The sequence below is a fragment of the Epargyreus clarus genome, unplaced genomic scaffold (genome assembly GCF_041222505.1).
Source record: "Epargyreus clarus isolate Ecla_fem2 unplaced genomic scaffold, WU_Ecla_fem_2.2 ptg000006l, whole genome shotgun sequence".
NCBI classification, from domain to species: domain Eukaryota; kingdom Metazoa; phylum Arthropoda; class Insecta; order Lepidoptera; family Hesperiidae; genus Epargyreus; species Epargyreus clarus.
Window position 1 is genome coordinate 8,667,304 of NW_027332214.1, and position 24,566 is coordinate 8,691,869.

At 37.4% G+C, this 24,566-nt stretch overlaps 1 protein-coding gene across 2 annotated transcripts in view; it reads right to left on the minus strand.

Annotated features, from left to right (window-relative positions):
- The window catches only part of LOC140742912 (B-cell receptor CD22), a 168,684-nt gene that overhangs the window by 75,922 nt on the left and 68,196 nt on the right, over positions 1 to 24,566 (minus strand). Inside the window, exon 2 of one of the 2 annotated variants that reach the window (XM_073073981.1) lies at positions 18,879 to 18,962. The exons of the other annotated variant lie outside the window; for it this stretch is intronic. The gene's annotated coding sequence lies outside the window, so the exon portion shown is untranslated. The remainder of the gene's footprint in view (positions 1 to 18,878; positions 18,963 to 24,566) is intronic. 2 annotated transcript variants of the gene reach the window in all.

The following is a 24,566-nucleotide window of genomic DNA, read 5'->3' on the forward strand; positions in this document are numbered from 1 at the left end:
CATATTGATACGGTACAGGCAGTCTTCTGAACCCTTTTCTAAACAAAGGTAACCGCTGCATGGCAAATTAAAAATGAATATTTTAGTGTCACTACGAAACACATATTAACTATTCATAGTTAGAAATAAATAAATAAATAATTGGCCAAATACGAATCGAATTCGCACGGAGGGTTTCGTACCACCAAGTTTTAATTTTTTTAGGGATCCGTAACCAAAAGGTAAAAACGGAACCCTGTCTGTCTGTCACAGGGCTATATCTCCGGAACCGTAATAGAAAGACACATGAAATTTTACAGAGGTTGAAATTTTTACAATCCGTTTAGTACTATAACTGGTATTATAATAAATCCAAATAAGAACCACAAAACATATTTTAATAAAGTTATTTTAATTTTATTATACGTTATTTACGTATCATTCATTGTCACCCCTACGCCATCTATTTTTGTATCATATAGGTAACTAAGTATTGTTGACAATTTACGTATCATGATCACCCCATTGCCATCTATTGTTGTCTGATTGTTGTAATTAAATATTGATGAAAATAATATAAATAAGTAAAAAAAATGATCATTTGGTGGTACGGAAGCCTCCATGTGCGAGTTCGACTCGTACTTGGCGAATTATTTACTTTTAAGCAGCCATAAAAATAGTGCATTGTAAAAAATTGAACTGTCTGTCTCTTACGGTTCAATAGATAAAGCGAAAAACACTGTAAAATAACAGTTTCTTGTATGGATTTATTATTAGTTTTTTACTTTTATTTTTAAACTATTTTAATTTCTGTATTTGTACCGTTATATAGATACACATTCTGTGCAAATTTCAAGTTTCTACCTATTACGTTTTTAGATATATAGCGAAAGCTTAGTAATAGGCTTCAGTTTTTACCCTTTGTGTACAGAAAACCCTAAGAAAGATTTACGATTTAGCAATATTAGAAATGGTAATGTATATAAGGCAGTGATAGCCAAGTGGTTAAGAGACTCGGCCTCTCGAAAATTATCGAGAAATTAGCTGTTATCACTTGCTAAACGGTGAAGAAAAACATCGTGAGGAAACCTGCATACCTAAGAGATTTATAAAAAAAAATAATCTTAAAGGTATGTGAAGACTACCAATACGCACTCGGCCAGCGCAGTGGACTATGGCCTAATCCTTCTCATTATGAGAGGAGACCCATGCCCAACAGTGGGACAGTAGTGAGTTGATGATGAATTATTATATTAATCAATTTTGTCGAAAATTGGTCGAATCAATTTAGAAACGTCATTCGTGGGCTCATGCACAACAACTTTTCTAGAGATCATCACATGATCAATTGCATAGTTAACGATTCTATGAAGGACATATAGACAAATATTCATTTATATATAGATACATATAGTTTTATGATCGTACGTTAGCAAGATAGGTATTACTTTTACGAGCACTGTTCTGGTTTAAAGGCTTTCGATGTAATTACGGCTCCGAGGATTTGTGTTACCCCTCAAGGGATGAACGCTACTGTACTCGTAACCTAAAAACTATAGGCTTTGATAGAGGACAGTTCATCACACTTTAACGTTATGTAAGGATTAAGTATACGTTTTTTTTTTCTCTCGAGGGGTAAACCTTCAAAAGGTACCCGACGACGTGGGAGCGACGCCGGGTTATGTGGGATTTTTACCGCACTTGTTAGAGAACTCCGGGATCTCCAACGGAACACAACCGGAGCCCTCCAAGCGCGATGCCCAATGGGCTCTACCCTGGGGGAGCAGTTTTCGCTCCTCCCACACCATGTAGTGTTTACGACGGTATGTGACCACACATACCGCCGTCCTTCCCGGGGTTGCTTGCTGGACGGTTCGAGCTCCCACTCTTGCCGCCCGCAACCCCGGAAGGCCCCTTTTAGTCACCTCCTACGACAGGCAGGGGATACCGTAGACCTATTCTAGTCCCTTAAAAGGATTAAGTGTACCTAAGGTAACATTGCCACTTATGTTATCCGGCTTTAGGATTGGTAGTTACTGAGCCTACCAGAGTTAAGATTATATGAAAGGTACCATTGTCCCTTTATTCTGTGTCAATTAGTGTTTAGGTTTGTGGTAGTGATACTAAAAAATAAGTTAGAATGCTTTGTGTTCCCATATAATGTACAAAACACAGGACGTTATAGCTTAGGTCACAAGGTTTGGTAGAGTTCCCACCACGAAACTAAGATGGAATGCCTTTTGTTTCCATAAAATGTTCCCATAAGATGTTTTAACTTAAGTCACAATACAGACAATTCATAAGCTAGTATTTTTGCAGTTAACCATGGGTTTAAAGCAGCAATTAAGGGCTTGGGCTGTTTAGGGCATATCCTACGAATTACTGTAGCCGTTAGTGCTTCGGGGCGTGCCAAAGGATGCAACTTACATATATACGCTCGAAAAACACTACCCTCTGCCGACTGCAGAAGGTAATTTTTTTACCCCAACTAACATAAATATAAACAAAATCTAGTTACGATATTAACAGTAAGTTGGACCCTGGACCAGAGGAAACTAAATCTAGTTAGATAAACTGATTTGTGACTAACTTTAGAGGAACTAATGATATATGTTTATGAGGATGAGGTTAGTTATATGTGCGTCATTATTCAGGAGATTAGGTACTCGGCGTATTTAAATAGTTTGAAATCCGCGTCATTTTATAACGAAAATTCACACTATTTTAATCTGAATGATGTATTTGTTGTATGTAATGTTTTATGTAATACTTAGATGCAGTCCGCGTAAAACTGCTAGTCCGCTCTGAATATAGAAATGGATCGCGTTGGCATAGGAAATTGTATGACTATACCTGCTCGCAACAACTTCAGAGCGGACTAGCAGTTTGGCGTGGACTTTAACAGATGCAAGTGCTGAATTTTAAAATAAAATCTCCTTAATCCGTTTTTGCTAGTATTAAATTCTTGAGAAAACATTTTTTTTTATTTTCTAATGATTTATATTTTGGCCGAAATTTTTATTGAAATGTTTGAATGGTATCAGATGCAAACCTCAGTGAGGTAGGTACGTTTTAACTTCAACACATTATTCCAATACGGATTGGTTGAGGGTAATATAATATGGTTGAAACTTGGCCTCTCAACTGGGGTTTTATGGTTGGAAACCGAAGATCGCACCTCTGTATTTTCAAAGATATGTGCGCGTTAGAAATTATTTTATTGCTTTATTTAACGGTGAAGAAAAAATTCGTAAGAAAACTTGCACGCATGAAATTTCTATTCGTAAAAAAGTTCTGAAGGGTATGTGAAGTTTGCTGATTTGCAATTGGCTCGGATGGTGGACAAATGCTATAATCTCTCTCACACTGAGAGGAGACCCCTGCCAAGCGGTGGGACAGTAATGGCTGGACGATGACGTATCTCATTTTTTTTTATAATATAAGAGTAGCAGACGAGCATGCAGTCCACCTGATGGTAAGTGGCTACTGCCGCCCATGGACATCTGTAATCAACCCCAGATAGGATTAGATATTCCTACCTAAGGTCGGCCACAGATGCGCCGCTAAGGACCAAGCTGGAACGCCTCGGAAAAGTCTGTCTCCCACACACTTCAAACCGGAACACAAATACAATATAAGCTACGAGCGCAAAAAGCATTCCATTTTTAAAATACCACCGAACAGTAAGTAAATGTCGCCTAACTTACCTTAAAATTAAAATTTAGCGGAAAAGCGGATTTAAAAGAACTTTAAAAATTTAATGTTGCCTAACTACATTTTAGTGCCTACTTCGTTTCCTTTTAAACCAATAATGTAACTGGAAATTGTGAGTAGGTAAATTTACCGTTTAACTGTAAATTGGTCTAGGAACTTGTTTTACTACCGACGAGTAGAGAGATAAGGGATTTTGTTTCGCGTTTCAATTTAGTCCTCAGCGGTAACAATTTCTGTGGCTGCATTCAGGTCGGAGTTCTAATACGTGAAATAGTATCCTGAGAAATGAAACTATAACTGGTATTATAATAAATCCAAATAAGAACCACAAAACATATTTTAATAAAGTTATTTTAATTTTATTATACGTTATTTACGTATCATTCATTGTCACCCCTACGCCATCTATTTTTGTATCATATAGGTAACTAAGTATTGTTGACAATTTACGTATCATGATCACCCCATTGCCATCTATTGTTGTCTGATTGTTGTAATTAAATATTGATGAAAATAATATAAATAAGTAAAAAAAATGATCATTTGGTGGTACGGAAGCCTCCATGTGCGAGTTCGACTCGTACTTGGCGAATTATTTACTTTTAAGCAGCCATAAAAATAGTGCATTGTAAAAAATTGAACTGTCTGTCTCTTACGGTTCAATAGATAAAGCGAAAAACACTGTAAAATAACAGTTTCTTGTATGGATTTATTATTAGTTTTTTACTTTTATTTTTAAACTATTTTAATTTCTGTATTTGTACCGTTATATAGATACACATTCTGTGCAAATTTCAAGTTTCTACCTATTACGTTTTTAGATATATAGCGAAAGCTTAGTAATAGGCTTCAGTTTTTACCCTTTGTGTACAGAAAACCCTAAGAAAGATTTACGATTTAGCAATATTAGAAATGGTAATGTATATAAGGCAGTGATAGCCAAGTGGTTAAGAGACTCGGCCTCTCGAAAATTATCGAGAAATTAGCTGTTATCACTTGCTAAACGGTGAAGAAAAACATCGTGAGGAAACCTGCATACCTAAGAGATTTATAAAAAAAAATAATCTTAAAGGTATGTGAAGACTACCAATACGCACTCGGCCAGCGCAGTGGACTATGGCCTAATCCTTCTCATTATGAGAGGAGACCCATGCCCAACAGTGGGACAGTAGTGAGTTGATGATGAATTATTATATTAATCAATTTTGTCGAAAATTGGTCGAATCAATTTAGAAACGTCATTCGTGGGCTCATGCACAACAACTTTTCTAGAGATCATCACATGATCAATTGCATAGTTAACGATTCTATGAAGGACATATAGACAAATATTCATTTATATATAGATACATATAGTTTTATGATCGTACGTTAGCAAGATAGGTATTACTTTTACGAGCACTGTTCTGGTTTAAAGGCTTTCGATGTAATTACGGCTCCGAGGATTTGTGTTACCCCTCAAGGGATGAACGCTACTGTACTCGTAACCTAAAAACTATAGGCTTTGATAGAGGACAGTTCATCACACTTTAACGTTATGTAAGGATTAAGTATACGTTTTTTTTTTCTCTCGAGGGGTAAACCTTCAAAAGGTACCCGACGACGTGGGAGCGACGCCGGGTTATGTGGGATTTTTACCGCACTTGTTAGAGAACTCCGGGATCTCCAACGGAACACAACCGGAGCCCTCCAAGCGCGATGCCCAATGGGCTCTACCCTGGGGGAGCAGTTTTCGCTCCTCCCACACCATGTAGTGTTTACGACGGTATGTGACCACACATACCGCCGTCCTTCCCGGGGTTGCTTGCTGGACGGTTCGAGCTCCCACTCTTGCCGCCCGCAACCCCGGAAGGCCCCTTATAGTCACCTCCTACGACAGGCAGGGGATACCGTAGACCTATTCTAGTCCCTTAAAAGGATTAAGTGTACCTAAGGTAACATTGCCACTTATGTTATCCGGCTTTAGGATTGGTAGTTACTGAGCCTACCAGAGTTAAGATTATATGAAAGGTACCATTGTCCCTTTATTCTGTGTCAATTAGTGTTTAGGTTTGTGGTAGTGATACTAAAAAATAAGTTAGAATGCTTTGTGTTCCCATATAATGTACAAAACACAGGACGTTATAGCTTAGGTCACAAGGTTTGGTAGAGTTCCCACCACGAAACTAAGATGGAATGCCTTTTGTTTCCATAAAATGTTCCCATAAGATGTTTTAACTTAAGTCACAATACAGACAATTCATAAGCTAGTATTTTTGCAGTTAACCATGGGTTTAAAGCAGCAATTAAGGGCTTGGGCTGTTTAGGGCATATCCTACGAATTACTGTAGCCGTTAGTGCTTCGGGGCGTGCCAAAGGATGCAACTTACATATATACGCTCGAAAAACACTACCCTCTGCCGACTGCAGAAGGTAATTTTTTTACCCCAACTAACATAAATATAAACAAAATCTAGTTACGATATTAACAGTAAGTTGGACCCTGGACCAGAGGAAACTAAATCTAGTTAGATAAACTGATTTGTGACTAACTTTAGAGGAACTAATGATATATGTTTATGAGGATGAGGTTAGTTATATGTGCGTCATTATTCAGGAGATTAGGTACTCGGCGTATTTAAATAGTTTGAAATCCGCGTCATTTTATAACGAAAATTCACACTATTTTAATCTGAATGATGTATTTGTTGTATGTAATGTTTTATGTAATACTTAGATGCAGTCCGCGTAAAACTGCTAGTCCGCTCTGAATATAGAAATGGATCGCGTTGGCATAGGAAATTGTATGACTATACCTGCTCGCAACAACTTCAGAGCGGACTAGCAGTTTGGCGTGGACTTTAACAGATGCAAGTGCTGAATTTTAAAATAAAATCTCCTTAATCCGTTTTTGCTAGTATTAAATTCTTGAGAAAACATTTTTTTTTATTTTCTAATGATTTATATTTTGGCCGAAATTTTTATTGAAATGTTTGAATGGTATCAGATGCAAACCTCAGTGAGGTAGGTACGTTTTAACTTCAACACATTATTCCAATACGGATTGGTTGAGGGTAATATAATATGGTTGAAACTTGGCCTCTCAACTGGGGTTTTATGGTTGGAAACCGAAGATCGCACCTCTGTATTTTCAAAGATATGTGCGCGTTAGAAATTATTTTATTGCTTTATTTAACGGTGAAGAAAAAATTCGTAAGAAAACTTGCACGCATGAAATTTCTATTCGTAAAAAAGTTCTGAAGGGTATGTGAAGTTTGCTGATTTGCAATTGGCTCGGATGGTGGACAAATGCTATAATCTCTCTCACACTGAGAGGAGAACCCTGCCAAGCGGTGGGACAGTAATGGCTGGACGATGACGTATCTCATTTTTTTTTATAAAATAAGAGTAGCAGACGAGCATGCAGTCCACCTGATGGTAAGTGGCTACTGCCGCCCATGGACATCTGTAATCAACCCCAGATAGGATTAGATATTCCTACCTAAGGTCGGCCACAGATGCGCCGCTAAGGACCAAGCTGGAACGCCTCGGAAAAGTCTGTCTCCCACACACTTCAAACCGGAACACAAATACAATATAAGCTACGAGCGCAAAAAGCATTCCATTTTTAAAATACCACCGAACAGTAAGTAAATGTCGCCTAACTTACCTTAAAATTAAAATTTAGCGGAAAAGCGGATTTAAAAGAACTTTAAAAATTTAATGTTGCCTAACTACATTTTAGTGCCTACTTCGTTTCCTTTTAAACCAATAATGTAACTGGAAATTGTGAGTAGGTAAATTTACCGTTTAACTGTAAATTGGTCTAGGAACTTGTTTTACTACCGACGAGTAGAGAGATAAGGGATTTTGTTTCGCGTTTCAATTTAGTCCTCAGCGGTAACAATTTCTGTGGCTGCATTCAGGTCGGAGTTCTAATACGTGAAATAGTATCCTGAGAAATGAAACCAGTCTTTATAGTCTAAGATCCCAATATAGGTCGACCTGGGTTATGCATGAAACTTTTTTTATATCAAATTGAATTTGTCAAAAATATTAAATTGCAAATGGATTTACAATGGATTGAAAATTTCAGTCCAGACTATGACAAGAAAATCTTTTTTTTCTTAAACTGGTTACATTAATAGACCAATTACAACTATATAAGTACTAAGTACAGTAATTACATACTAGAATATGCAAACGTTAGGTTGACATTTTCTTCTCTCAAGATATGAAAATATACAAAAGTTTATTCATCTTTGTGTGTGTCTATGGTATCTATGTAATAAAAAAAACGAGTAAATAAACGTACAAATATGTCTATGGCATCCACGAAACAAAGAAACAACGTACTATGACGGTACTGATTTCATTTTTACGACGAGAACATATTTACGCTTCTACCGTAAGGATAATTACTAAATACCCAAATAACAAGCCACCAAAGAACTCGAACATGATTTAATAGCTGCTCTAATTACAACAGTAGCTGCGGAATGCCCCACGTGCCTTTCGGAGCACGGGAACGCTCGTTATGAAATACTTGCGGTCAGCGGTGCTATGGCTGACTGAAATACTATTTCTGATACAACGAGCTATTGAACAACCTTATAATTATTAAATGTGTAGTTAAGGCAAAATTTAGAAGTAATTTTTGGGATAATGTTTCACCGATTATTAAATAAAATAATGCATTCGAAAATGGTCGTACAAAGTATGCCAGAAAAAGGTAAATTTGAATAAATCTCTTATATAAAATAAGCTCTAATAAACCATTGGATAAACCAATAAAATATTGGATCAGTAGTTATCGAGAAAATGGAGGACATACAAACTTACATACATACCAGTACATAGTGGTCGAATACAGAACCTCAATTTTTCAAGTCTGTTAATAATTTCAAATTTACCGTCTACATGTGTAGGTTTACATATGTATGTTATATAAAATACAACAGTACTATGTACTTTTAGTGTTCTAAAATAATACATAGCTCAGAACTAGGTTAAGTTATAAGAAACTTTATGCTCATTATGATTAAAATAATGAAATAATAATATATACTTGGCATTGGCTTTTGGTTTGGCTACCCGTCTTTGTGTGTACACATGACAGCCATAAAGGAATTCTCTAATAAGACAGATTAGGGAATTCCTATCCGATTCCTACTTATAGATCTTATTCTCTATATGAAATGTTATCCTTATAGACCTGATTCACCATCGCAGTGCATAAACTGTTGAAGATGAGGGTTACATAGGGGTTAGAAGTTTGTTTGAAAATCCGTCCGAACTTTTTTTAAGCAGTCCTTCTGTTTAAAAATAATGAAACAACTATTTCATCGTAAACAAAGTCGTGGAAAAATCTAGTTAAAAAATATAATATCCGATAACATAAGTAGCTTCTTTTAACTTATTGTGTACCTTTACAATTGTCGGAGAGTGAGTTTCGCATTATAGAAAATTCCATTATAATTTGTTTCATAATAGACCGATACAAAGACTAATAAGGGATTTTCTAGCGAAGCTCTTTATTGCTTTTTAAATAGAAATATCTATATAGGTAAAGTAATAGTAAGGTAGGTAAGACCGTTCGTGTCGCGACTGTTGCCGGTGATCGCTGGCGACACGTCGGCGATTATGGTCGGTAGTCGTTCGCTGACAACAGTATCTTAGTATGAGTTTTTACGTTTTGACAAAAATGACTGTTTTTGTATTTGTTTACGTATGTCCCATACATTTCCAATTAGTTCGGATACAGGCCGCTAGGGGCGCTGATTGGAAATGTATGGGCAAATACGTAAACAAATACAAAAACAGTCATTTTTGTCAAAACGTAAAAACTCATACTAAGGGTACAGGTAACGACGCTCAGACAGTCGCTGACGATCGCCTACGGTGGGCTACGAGTGCTACGACCGTCATAAATTGTCGTCAATTGTCGTTTCACATCGGCGATCGTGGTCGGTAGTCGCTCGCTGACAACTATCAACGGTCAGCGGCAGTCGCTGGCGATCGGCGACAATGGGCTAAGACCGTCACCAATTGCCGTCAACTGTCGCCATTTGAAGTCGACGATGGTGGTCCGGAGTCGCTCGCTGACAACAGGCAAAGATGCTTGGCGGTAGTGATTGACGACCGCCGACAATGGGGATCGCTAGTCGCTAGCTGACAACTATCAACGGTCAGCGGCAGTCGCTGGCGATCGGCGACAATGGGCTACGACCGTCGCCAATTGTCGTCACCTGTCGCCATTTCAATTCGGCGATGGTGGTCGGTAGTCGCTAGCTGACAACAGGCAAAGATGCTTGGCGGTAGTGATTGACGACCGCCGACAATGGGGATCGCTAGTCGCTAGCTGACAACTATCAACGGTCAGCGGCAGTCGCTGGCGATCGGCGACAATGGGCTACGACCGTCGCAAATTGTCGTCACCTGTCGCCATTTCAATTCGGCGATGGTGATCGCTAGTCGCTAGCTGACAACAGGCAAAGATGCTTGGCGGTAGTGATTGACGACCGCCGACAACGGGGATCGCTAGTCGCTAGCTGACAACTATCAACGGTCAGCGGCAGTCGCTGGCGATCAGCGACAATGGGCTACGACCTTCGCCAATTGTCGTCAACTGTCACCATTTCAATTCGGCGATGGTGGTCGGTAGTCGCTCACTAACAATAGGCTACGACTGTAACATCGATTGTTGTTGTCGACTTGGTTGGCGGTGGTTGTCGGCATCGCCCATATTAGCCAGTAAATATATTAAAGATCCTTACTAATATTATAAATCCGAAAGTATCTCTGTCTATCTGTCTGTCTGTCTGTCTGTCTGTATGTCTGTCAGGTTGTCTCTTCTTCACGTCTATACCACTGAACCTATTTTAATGAAATTTTGTACAAAGATAGTCTGAGACCCGAGGAAGGACATAGGATAGTTTTTATCCCGGAAATCCCACGGGAACTAGGGATAGCGATCTAAGATCGATTAATCGGAGAATCGATCTTTTGGACCAAAAAATCGATTATTTTAATCGATATTAGTAAGAATTTAATCGTAAACTATGCATTTGATCAAGTGATGATCTTTAGCAACGTTGTTGATGAGCCCACGAAGGTTTCAGAGTAGGTACGACCAATTTTCGCCAGATGAAGCCACTGCCATTCTAATGAAGGTACGAATTTTCACTTTTATGTATGTTAGTATGTATATTATTTTCTTTTAAACGCGGGCGAAGCCGCGGACAAAAACTAGTAACCTATAAATCTAGCTTGTCCTACACTGCATCTTAAAACCGTAGTTTACAGAATAAAATAAAACTTTATCTCGATAAGAGTTGTTGGAGTATCTGTAGAGCTGCGCAACAAATCGGATCTATGAATAGAATAGAGAGCGAATACTTTTAAAAAATGTCGAGAGTAGAGCACAACCTCAACGCTTCGCTTATGAGGCGTGCAATAATTTCAAATTGTATTCGCATCATTCAATTTAGTAATGTGTAATTTTCGATTCCATTTATTATTCAATTCTATTTTTATATGCTTCCCTTTAATTTTATTTTTTATTCTATTTTTATTTTTATAGCCCTTCGTGGCTTGCCACCGGCTTGACATCACTTATAATAGTAGTGTTAAACGCTGATGTGTCCGGGTTTGATATGACTGGTAAGAGACAGACAATAAGAGAAATTCTAATAAGAGCACAGATAAATGTGTGGTCGCATATCGCTGTAATCACCAGGGGATGTGAGAGGAGCGTAAATTGCTCCCCAGGGCAGAGCCCGATAGAAGGGCATCGCGTTAGGAGGACTCCCGTTGTGTTCCTTTGGAGATCCCGGAGTTCTCCACCAAACGCTGAGGACGGCCACCGGGGGGGTTTTAGTGCGGTGAAAATCCCACATAACCCGGCGTCACTCCCATAGCGTCGGGTACCTTTTAAAGGTTCCCCCTCGTCAACAAAAAAAAAGGTTCAAATCCGTCAGCCCATTGGGTTGTAGGGCAAAGAATGAGACATATATACATACGGTTGGGATACATTAACCTCCGTCGTTAAAAAATATTGAAATTTGTTTTACGGCTTAATTTCTCAAAGGTATGAACTATGAAAATAACCTTGAACGTTCACTGACTGTCGTTTAAGTTGTTACCCTCTTAAAAATGAATTCCGAACACGCCATAACAGTTATGTTTTGGGTAAAACATGTTATTTCAGCCAATAAGTAATTTGAATTACAAATCAATCACTTTTATTTTTATCGCGATTAAAAAAGCAATTAGGTTTTATCGCGTATGCACGATGTGGAATGCTTTCTTTAATAGTATTTCGTCATCAACCCATTACTGTCCTGCGGGACACGGGTCTCCTTTCAGTGTGAGCAGGGTTTAGGGCATTGTTCACCGCGACGACCAAGAGCCAATTAACATACTTCATATATCTTTGAGAACGTTTTCTAGTCTAGTCGTTAATGAAAATTTCGATATAGTGACATACATTTTCTAATACACACAAAACTACGAAATTCAGAGGTATATCTGGCATTAGAGCCTCGGATCCCCTGATTGGGAAGCCGAGCTTCTACCAGTAGGTTATCATTTTTTTTTATAATGTAGGAGTAGCAGGCGAGCATGCAGTCCTCCTGATGGTAAAAGACTACTGTCACCTCTTAGAATCCTACATAAGTACTCATACGTGTCGCCATCCCTGAGTTCTAAGTTAGAACGCCTTGAATATCTCCCTTACCACACTTTTTAAACCAGGACGCAGCAGCGCTCAATACTGTGGTTATTAGGCAGAATAAGTGGTGGCAAAGCTCTACCATCTTCATCGTTGTTACGGAAGAAAGATACAAAATTTATTTAATGTAATTAACGTTATAGAAGAAGTGAAGGTAATTGGTATATTTTCATCAGAAAAATGTGCATATGATATGCATTGCACCTATCTATATTATACACATTTGAAGGTGGTAGAACCCCCTGCGGTTCGAGTCCGGCGGCATCACTGCCACACTTATTTGTCTTATAACAGCAGTGTTAAGCGGTGCTGTGTTCTGGTTTAAAGGGTGTGGTAAGGGAGACATACTTTTCCGAGATATTCCAGCTTAGTCTAAGGGGTAGCGGCGCATCTGTGGCCGATTTCAAGTAGGACATATGTACGGGTAAATATATATCTTCAATGAACGTTAGATACACTTATCACAGCACATTATTTTTGATACACAACTGTACACATTAAAAGAAACTCGCAGACCACACTAGGTGTTTATAGAACGGAATGTACCCTTGCACCATTCAAATATAGCGTACTATAAACAATAATGTTCACATCACAACGAAGATGTTTCATGCCGCATTAGGGAACACAAATAAAATACGTTTGTTTGAACTTTACTCAGACGCCTTTGGTATGCTTTCGTTAGCCTTTATTTGTTACGAGGGCCGACATTCTTTGAGATTTTCGATTGTCAAAACGCGATGAATCTAAAAGAACTTATCATAAACATTTTTGTATATTTAGATATATAAGTACATGATGGGATTTTCAGAAACGACTATAAGGATTTGTCGTCGTCGTCGTCACCCATTACTATCCCACTGCTGGGCAGCGGTCTCTCTCAGAACGACAGGGGTTTAGGCCATAGGCCAGGTGCACTTCACACACCATTGAAGACTTTTTTTTAAAGAATTCTCGGGCGCGTCCGTTTCCTCGCGACGTTTTCATTTACCGTTATACCTGATAAAATTAATTTGGACGCACAAAACTCTTGTAAAATCAGAGGTGCATACCTAGGATTTAAACCTCGGACCCCTCGATTGATAGGCCGGTTTACAACCCCTAGGCTTTAGAAGCCGCCATAGTGATCTAACGAAATACAAACACAAAAAACGTTAACCTTATTATAATGTAAATATTTTCGTTTTTTAACGCCATCTCTGTTTCATTATTGTTTGAAGAGTATGGTTAGGTACATATGGATATCCTGATGTATCTATATTTACATGAGGCATATTAGAATTCGAGACAAACTAACTACAGTTAACTTTAATCGATCCGTCCTATTTCAATTAAATCAATTGTATCCGTATGTATCTAGTTATTTATGTAACAAATACTGCATTTCATGATACGAACAGACAGAAACATTTCATATTGAATATTTGATTGCTATGCTTTTAAGCTACATTTAGGCATCCATGTATATTTATAAGGGTCGTATGGATGACTATAAATTGTATATATAAATAAATGTGTATCGTGTTAATACATAACCGTATGAATTATTAAAAAAAAATGAAAGAAAAAACATTATAGTTAGAAGTAGCGAATGTTCGATTCAGTCCATCTAATGGTAAGTGGTCACTGCCGCCCACGGACATCTGTCATCTCCATAAGAGTAAGAGATCGACCACAGATGAATTGCTACCCCTGAGGACCAAGTTAGAAATTAATTATCACTTGCTAAACGGTGAAGGAAAACCTCGTGGGGAAACCTGCATACCTGGGAGATTTATAAAAAAAAATCTCAAAGGTATGTGAAGTCTACTAATACGCACTTGGCCAGCGCGGTGGATTATGGCCTAATCCTTCTCATTATGAAAAGACCCCAGCAGTAGGACAGTAATGGATTGATGATGACGACTAAGTTAGAATGTCTCGGATAAGTTATCCATTTCACCTAGTTCAGCTGTTTCTTCCTAATCACACCAATGTTATGTGCTGCGGTGTTCTGGTTTGAAGGGTGTGGTGGTAAAGGAGACATACGTTTGCGAGACGCTTCAGCGTAGTCCTCATGGCTAGCCGCGCATCGGTGGCCGACCTCAGGTAGGAATATCTTATCCAATCTGGAGTTGATTACAGATGTCAATGGGCGGCAGTGGCCACTTAACATCCGATAGACTTCGTGCTCGTCTGCTACTCCATAAAAAAGTAGGTATGTCTCCCTTACCACACGGTTCAAACCGGGATAAGTAGTCGTGTGACCTTCAGAGATCTACCACCTTCAAATTGTATACCCTGTTCTATAAATGTGTATTCACTTCACAGTATACTTAATTATTACTTAAACCCAGCTGCCTTCAAACACTTGCTTTAAGCGAGAAATATAAATGAATATCCGAAATATTCCGCCCTACTTTCATGTAATCATCGCCATTATTACAGAATAAACGGACTAAAATATATACTAGAGACAAAATCTTAATTTCGTAATGGGTTCTATTCATTTCGCGAGTGTACCTATACCGCGGTGTAAAAACTTTAAATTAAACGAAATCTGCATTTTTTATCCGACAACAATAAGACAATGAGGAATTTTTTGACTTTCTGGTGTTACTGTGTTTTGATTACATTTTTGAGCTGAATTAATAAATGTTGTAAAAGTACTCGTACCAAATTAGTATATACATTACAATTGAGAATGATCTTCCTCCTAAGGTATTTCCGGTGCGCTATGACGTGGGTCTCTTCAAAAAAGGTGCAAAAAGAGCTCGCGTTCAAAGCCAGCGATTCATTGGCAACTCCTCTGGTGTTGCAAATGTCCATAGGCGGCGTTGACTACTTTCCATCAGGTATAAGCAAACGGTTCGTTAGGTTAACCAATAAAAATATGACTGCCGCGTATGGACATTTCAGTCAATTCCAGTAAGGATTTTAGTCCTGAAGGCAAAGGGTTGCAGTCTCTAAGGATTAAATAAGAATGCTTCATGTGTTCCTCTAACCTTACCATACCAGACCAGAACACCACAGCGCTTGCCACTGCTGTTAAAAAGCAGAAATAATCGTGACCGTAGGGCCTCTGGCGAGCCACGAGGAATTTAGCTCCTTCAACATATTTCTACCCTTTTACTGCTTATTTGGCAGAAATAGCTGTGTAACACTGTTTTGGTTTCAGTAAGGCAGTATCTATATCGAAAGCAGTAGTATTAGTACCTACTATAGAATGCGTTTCAACTTGGTTTATTACAACAAAGTTCCTGTGATCAAGTGCTACTATCCGCTAGTTATATGTGATCTTGAAGATCTTCATGTTTGACCTCGTCAGTGGCGTGTTTCAGCCGCCCGGGGCGAAGGCCGAATTCGACTTTCAGGGAGGCTGAATTCGTAGGCCCTTGAATCCAAAAGTTTTCAGTATGTACCTATTTCATATTAAAGCTGATGGAGCTGCTTCTTGCACACTTTACAAAACGTAACACTTTACAGAAAGTAGTAATACATAATAATAAGTAGGTACAAAATGAAAATAGAAATATTCCCGAAATTGGAAATTTAATATTTGGCATTAAAGTAAATTGCCCAATTTTTAAAATCTTTTAATTTTGTTATAACCTCAGTATGATTTCACTGAATATAAGTTTTATATTGACTATCACATACGTAACCATTGAAATATGTATTTTCGATATTTTGCCACCAATTTTTGATAACCTATGAAATATTATTTCTAATGACTTATTTATTAAAATGACATATATTTTTTCATTTTCTGCATAATAAAAACAGCATTAAATGTTATTGTATTCTGGTCTGTATGGTCTGTGGCTGACCTCAAGTAGGACTCTTATTTAATCTGAGATTGATTATAGATAACTATAGGAAACAGTACCCATTTAGTATTAGGGGGATAGCGCATTTTTGTTTGCTATTTCTTTATTATAAAAAATACGTTTATACAGCCGTTATACATCATTTAAAAAAAAAGTTAAAAGTCCCACTTCATACGTTGGATTTGAGAGCAGAATACACGTCAATTACGAATATCTGGGTTATGTAAACTAAATGTTATCTAAGCCAGGATTTTGAGTGTAGAAAAAAATAGTAAACGAAAACTAGAGTTTAACCGTTTATTTTAACCTTCTTTTTTCTCTCTTTATAAATAGCAAGCGTTTTGAGTGCTATGAAATAATATGTAAAATTCACAAGCTTATATTTAACTGATGTACTAAAGAGTAAATTTTACACCGAGACGAATTCAACAAATCTACACGGTTCTTCACATTGGTAGAACACTTTACGGTTCGACTCCGGAGGAAACACCGTCACACCTATTTCTGTCTAATCACAGCAGTATTAACGGCTGCTGCTTACTGGGAGCATAGATAAGTATCTAAGGAGTAGTAAGGAGCAAATCTCACCGCCTTGTAATTGAAGGAAGCCATTAAATGGCTTAAACGGCTGACAAATCTGTCAGCCATTTAATGGTTGTCCTGGTGTAATTTTGTAATTTACACGGAACTATGCCGACATGCGCAGTTCAGGGGCACAAAAACACGACAATGAAGAAAAAGTGCTGAGAAATATCCTTTCATTCGAAAATGCTCTAAAAGCTACATTTTTTAAATATTTTTCAAACTCGAAAATGGATGACAGTGACAATTTCAATTGTCAAAACTGTTTACATTTTAACACGCATGCGCGCACGCACACACGCAAACGCATAGACAAAAGCAACGTTATCCCAACTAACGCAACTAACGCACTTCAATCAGTAAATAGAGGTTTGAAAAAAATTAAAAAAATTACAAAAGTAACATACTTAGCAAGTTATTAAAAATCTAAACAGAGGTATAGATAATAATAAATATCGAACGTAGTTAATTTTAGATATGAAATTAAAATTGTTTTTTTACGGCAACTTTTCTATATAGAAACAATTTTATAGTTTTAAATGACAGACTCATATTTATTCTAAACGGAACTCGACCGGTTTTAAATTACGCCCGCCAGTGACTATACCGAAATCGGAACACAGCCTACAGCAACGCAATGAATGAAACGCTGAAAACATTTCAGATACAGCTGAAAACAAAGACAAGTTGTTGGTTCACAAACTTTTTCTTTACGAGATGTGTTTGTTAAAACGTTACGTATGGTTTTACATCCAAAAAGCTACAAAAATACAGTACAGTTGTAGCTTTGTAGGTATTTTAAAATGTAAGAATTTGTTTTTATTATCAAGCTGTAGAATATTTGAGGCGGTATTTCTATTAGTTTTTCAGTAATATACACGTTACATACATTCAAACATGCATGTATGCGCGCACGCACACGCGTATACGTAAGCAGAAGCAACGTCGCACACACACATTAAATCGCACACAAAGTTCCTAAGAGTATTCCCCAACTATTACATAATTATCGAATAGAATTGAATTTTAATATATTCTGCATAATAATTAAATTAGAAACGACCTACTTATTATTAAGTCATATGATGTAACACACAAACGCATGCCCGCGTGCTCACACATACGAGACACGCGTACGCTTATGGTATCTAAGAAATTCTGTCAAATGTTAGCTTCATTATATTTGTGAATGTTTTTATCACTAGCTTATATTCTAAATTACTGTTCGATCCCTACGTACTACGTACGTTTTTTTACTACTAGTAAGTTGTCAATATTAGTTAATCAAATACCTGTATGTACCAATCTTTATTTTACTAAGAATTGTACAAGTTCTCTTACAATAAATGTTCAGGATGGTTAGTTCGGGTCATTGCTGTGAATAAATTTAAATAATATTGTTTGTGCTTAAACAAACGTATGTGAAATGCGAAATTATTGTTCAACACCAAGTACAGTAACGTGATATGGAGATTAGCTATTCTAATGGGCGCTTACTGAGAATGCCATGTTCACATGATACTCAGAAAAAAAGACAGAAAAATAAATTTAAAAATTAAAAAAAAGGACCTAGTATTAGACATTTTCTACACTCACAGCCTCAAACTAAAATTCTATGTATCGTGGGTAGCCATGAACACAAACAAAACGAAACACCCTAAACCTAGAAAAGGTATCTAAATAAATCATCCAGATGTCTGGCCGGGGATAGAACCCGGAATTCTTTGAACTCTTTGCTCGTCAGATCGGTATGGTCACCGATCTGCCACGCGGGTCGTCAAGTAAAGAAGTAAAACCTATATCTTCCATATCTATCATTGTTATATTTGCTTTACTAAAAAGGTTTTTAATCGTTATTTACTAATCAAATGTTAACACATGTTAATAATTCCTTGTTAGAATTTATATACTCGTTTCCAAATAAACATTGTAATAAAGTGCTCGTACTATCCATTATGGCACATTTTAAATAAAATGTATTGCTCCATCAAAGCATCAGTGCACATTTGTTTGGGTAAATATATTTAGAGATATATTATTTATAGAGTTATGTGTAATGTTTATGATTAAAACTAGATACTTACAAAAACAGAGTTTCTTCTAGGCCCGTGGCATGTGAGCTTTATATGATGAAGCGCTTAAATCCGAAATCTGGGAGCAGAAACTACCTACAAAGATATATTAAATACTATATTACGAGGCATCAAAACAATCAATAGTGGTAAGCGCTACTATATTCTGGTTAGAATGGTCCCTCAGGGTGGTTTATGTAGTAACTAAATTAACAAATGGTGAGGACTTAGCTGCCAGTGTCATACGAAACATCAGATTTTTCTTAAAGAGAACCTTTTCCTTTAGTTTGTAATTTATCACTACGTCTCAGAATTTCTTCTTTATAAGCGAGATTATCAGATGGTGGAATAATACAGGCTGAGTTCTTTTTTAACGAGCTCGTTCGACTCCCATAGAGATTTTTTTTTTAATTAATGAAGGAAGTAATTTTTATCAAAATCGGCCTTGTAACACTCCTTTCAGAATTTTCGCTAAAACTAAGACGTATTTTCGGAATTCGCCCTGAAGGCCTACTTGAAAAATTTACCCGTATATTTGTGGATGACCTCAGATACCTATAGATGATATATCTTATACTGTCCAGGATTTCTTCCAGGTCCCTGGTAGGAAGTTGACATTTACCATAGACTGCATGCTTGTTAATTTGGCTTACCTTAAAATAAAATAAAAATACATGGCGCTAGTGTCGTATTTAAAACTTGCACGTGTGATCCAGGCCTTAGGGTTAAACAGATGCAGTCTTTAATGGTTCTCGGAAATATTGCCGCTTTAAACTCTGTTGACAACGCAAATATGTGGTTACCAGTATATATGAATAAGTTCCTCGAAATCAAGCTCGTTGCCATATTGACTTTGGCGAAATATTTTTTTAATATAAAAATGATGTTTAACTATTGAGAATATTTTTCCCAAAGCTTGTTTGACTGTGATCGTAGCTATTTTTTTTTATAATATAAGAGTAACAGACGAGCATGCAGTCCACCTGATGGTAAGTGGCTACTGCCGCGCATGGACATCTGTAATCAACCCCAGATAGGATTAGATATTCCTACTTGAGGTCGGCCACAGATGCGCCGCTACCCCTGAGGACTAAGCTGGAACGCCTCGGAAAAGTCTGTCTCTCTTACCACACCCTTCAAACCGGAACACAGCAGCGCCTAGCTAGCTAGCGCGTGTGGCGGTGGTGCCGCCGGAGTCGAACCACAAAGGGTTCTACCAGCTATTGCGAAATGGCACCGTTTTGTGTATGTTATTTTGCATTTTATCTTTGTAAAATTGGAGTAGCAAATTAGCTTATAGTTTACATGATGTTAGTGGAAACTACGCTCATAAGCACCTGTGACCAACTCCGTATAGAATAGGATATTTACAAAGCATTGTCACTTGTCCGTTCCGAGTACCCATGGTCGCTTCAAATATAATTCAACCAACATTCACAGCTTCCTATCGATACGCAGAACTGGTTCGCGCTAGAAGTAGATGTTGCGGTGGTACCCCTTTTTTTTCTTAACGAGGGGGAAACCTTTAAAAAGGTACGCAACGATGTGGGAGCGACGCCGGGTTATGTGGGATTTTTACCGCACCCCAAACAGTGTGAGTTTTTTAAAACACCCCAGGTGGCCGTCCTCAACGCTTGTTGGAGAACTTCGGGATCTCCGACGGCACGCAACCGGAGTCCTCCAAGCGCGATGCTATCGGGCTCTGTCCTTGGGGAGCAGTTACCGCTCCTCCCACGCCATCTGGTGTTCACGACGGTATGAGACCACACATACCGCCGTCCTTCCCGGGGTCGCCCACTGGACGGTTCGAGCCCCAACTCTTGCCGCCCGCAATACATCACTTCGCCTCTTACGTCAGGCAGGGTATACCGTAGCCTTATTCTAGTCCCGGAACTACAGGGACAAGCGGTAGTACCCCTGTGGTCGAATAATACCGGCTCTATCATGTACTATGTTCCAAAATGTTGTCCTATTGTAAACCTATACTGTCTTTCTTTCTTTTTGAGGGCAATAAAGTATATTATTCAATCATAATATGTTAAAAAAAGCAAATGAAAACAGCTAACTGTTACGATATCTAAATATCCAATTTTTACAATGTCATAATGTTAAGTTTAACACACTACTGGACCACAAATGAGGCCTTTATGTGGTAGACTTGAATAGTGATTGTAAGCAAGACATAGTGTTTATTCTATGTACAATTGGCTTTGTTGCCTGAGGTTTCTGGAACAGGAGCAATTAACAAAGGGTCAAATGGCTACTGGCTGGCTAGGGCAATGGGGCCGTATAATGGTCCCTTAGTATTGGACCTAAAACACTGATTCTGTTTTGTGTCAATAGGAACATAACATTTTATACAACTCAGGAAACAGAAAAAATGTGTTACATCGGAGTGCGCATCTTCGATCCATGGTAAAATTACACTAATCTGTTGTCAGAAATGCGACAAAAAAATATAACTTCAACATATTAAATTGATAAAACAACAACAACATACATAGATCAACAACAGAGTTGTTAAAATTATAAAAAAAGTTTGTCGAAAATTAAGACATCCGGATTTTTACAACAGGCGCTGTCGCCTACCCCGGGTCAACCAGTTTTTAATACAATCTTTCTCATAATCTGATTTCACTATTATAACTTATTAAACAGTTTTGTTTGCGAGAGTGGAATCAAATCCGCTACATAACCAAAATAGTTACATGATCGGCATACCGACCATCAAATCTTTATAACTCGTCCAGTGAATGTCATAGTTCAATAGGTTTACGCAACCTTGGTTAGTGGTTAGTCCACCATCGGTATTGGGACACAAGGTAAACAATTTCGTTGATATTTCATTCGAGGCATGTGAGGAGAGAAATAATCGATTCATTATTAATCGATTTTTTTGGTCAAAAAAGTTATAAAAAATAATGCAGAAATTATTAAAAGTGAATTCAAAATTGGTCAGCATAAAGACCGCCTTCACGAAATTTGCTCTTCAATTCTAGGTTGAGAGCCATAACCACACCCAACCAGACTGCTCATAAAAAATAATCGAGCGAATAATCGATATGTAGAAAAAAAACTAGTTTTTACGAATAGACTATAGCAGTTTTAAAAACAATACATAAAGATCTATCATTTTTCAGATCCCTATTTCATTCCATACATAATCGATTCGTAAAACTAAAAATTAACTTTTAATAATCGATTAAAAACTCGATTAGTTTTTCACATCCCTATCAATCCATATTACACGATGCTCTTGTTAGTTGAGTATTATCTACGATTGCTTTTTGATTGTTACTTTGTATGTCAAGTCGTTTGATGTCAAGACCCTTGGATTTAGACATCTTGATGAGTACCCGAGTACTGTTATTATTGATTTTGTTCGAGCTTTGATTACCGCGCCATCTTGTATTTGCAATATTTGTAAATTGCGAATTAAAGACTAAAATATGCTGGTTTGTTGGTGTACAATTCTGGGCTAGGTATGCTTAAGGCGTTCTAACTTAGTCCCTTGGATTAGCGTTTAGACGGCTGAATTAAATATGAAAGAAAGAAAGAAAACATTTACTTCGGTAAACATCCTGTTACATGAACGGTACATAGTACTTAATACATATTATACATAAAACAAACAGACAGAAGAATATACATAAGAGGTGATAAACGTAGATAGTGACTGATAGTAGGGATTGAAGCCTCCTCAAGACTAAGATTAGTCCTCAAGAGCGGCAAAGCGTATGTAATGGGCTTCAGGTAAATCCCTGTTCTATATGAACTTTATTCTGTAATCACATAATCCATGTCCATGAATGGCAATTACAATTACCGTCTCAGGCTTATTTGCTATCTCAAAGACACCAGTTATAATTAGCGTTGCAAAGTGGCAATGGCCACTTACCATCAGGTATATTTACTTGATGCTTTAAAACTTAAGCAAATAAAAAATAAATGCGCAAAATAAAGAAATATAAATAAAACACGAAAACAATAAAATATTTACAATATGTTCTAAGAATATTAAATAGTCCGTATTTACATATATTCACAACAAGTTATTTGCATAGTCATTCCGACTTGATTAAGGACAAGTTTTTGAGCTGCAAATGGGTTGGTTGCGTGAATCTGTGAATCTTTGCTCATAATAAATGGTGAATTTTTCATTTTTATTGCCCTTCTTCCAAACCTTTAGGCATTAGGGCTGCCCACCCCAAATTATGGTAATTTGGCGACACTCAGTGGAAAATACGAGAGAAATTATTACGAATCCATCTTAAGCTGGCTTTTAACTGTGAAATATTAATGTGCCAAGTATTGCATTCTATCAGATATTTTGACTGCGATCTAATTGCTATTGTGTGTACTAGATATCTGTAATCAACCCCCGATAGGATTAGATTCTTATATGAGGTCATCTACAGATGCACCGCTACCTCGAAAGACCAGGCTGGAACGCGTTGAAAAATCATGGCACTCTACAAACCAGAACACATTAGCAGCCAACATAGCTGATATTAGTACATGAGTGTGGCGATGTTCCGACGGAGTCGAACCACAAAGGTGACTACTACCTTCAAATATAGGTTAGTGGTTGAAAATCAATCTCAATCAATTTTAGCATCCAAGACAGCTCTGATTTTTTTAAATAATGAACGTATTAGAAATTAATTACCATATAACGGCGAAGGTGCAAATCGTGAGGAAAGATGCCTGAGAGTACTTTAAATAATGTTCTCAAGGTATATGAAGTCTAGCAATTCGCACTTAACCAGCGCGGTAGACTACGGACTAAATCCTTTTCCTTCGAGAGGATACACGTGCCCAGCACTGGATCAGTAATTACCACGACATATATTGTATGACCCATATATCAGTTCTCTAAATAATATTTTATAGTTTAACATACAATAAAACCATATATATGAGCTTTTGACTAAAATATTGAAGCATTCCAATTTTTTTTTCGTTTTTCGGCGTATTAACGAATTATGCATGGTAAATTTTCGTTAAATTCATTAAATCGAGGTATGAAAATTATCCAATGTTTTACCAGACGATTAATTTACCAGAGATCAACAATTGAGAAGTTCTGCCAACTATTAACAGTACGTCAATTGTCAAATTAGTTATGTAAGAAAAATAAATAAATCGATTTTTAATAACGGATTTAAGTGCGAAGCAACAAATCCGCTGCTATGAACCCTAGCTCACAAAAGTATCGACTAAAAAGAATTTTATAGTGAGAATTGAATGAGACTTTGAAGGTGATAAAACTTTGTGTGGTTTGACTCTGAGGGCTCCACCGCTACATCTATTTCTGCCTTACAGCCCTGTTATATACGCTATATCATATCTACATATTATATCTACAATATGCATGTCTACTATAATAATATGCTTATGCGAGACATTCCTACTTACTTCTCAGGAGTAGTCAGTCGTCTGTGACCGCCCACTGATAGGATTCTCAATCAATCAATCAAACATCTTTCTTCTAATTTTATGTTTGATTACAGATGCACATAGACAGCAGTAGCCACTTACCATCTGGACTGCATGCTCATTTGCTACTTCAATATAATATAAAAAATGAAAATACCAAGATATTTATATTAATTTGTATTTTTAAATAGTGCAAAGTCAGCCTTAATCTCGGATTGGCGCTGCGGTTCCCGGGTCTGCAAATTGTGCGTGACGGCGAAA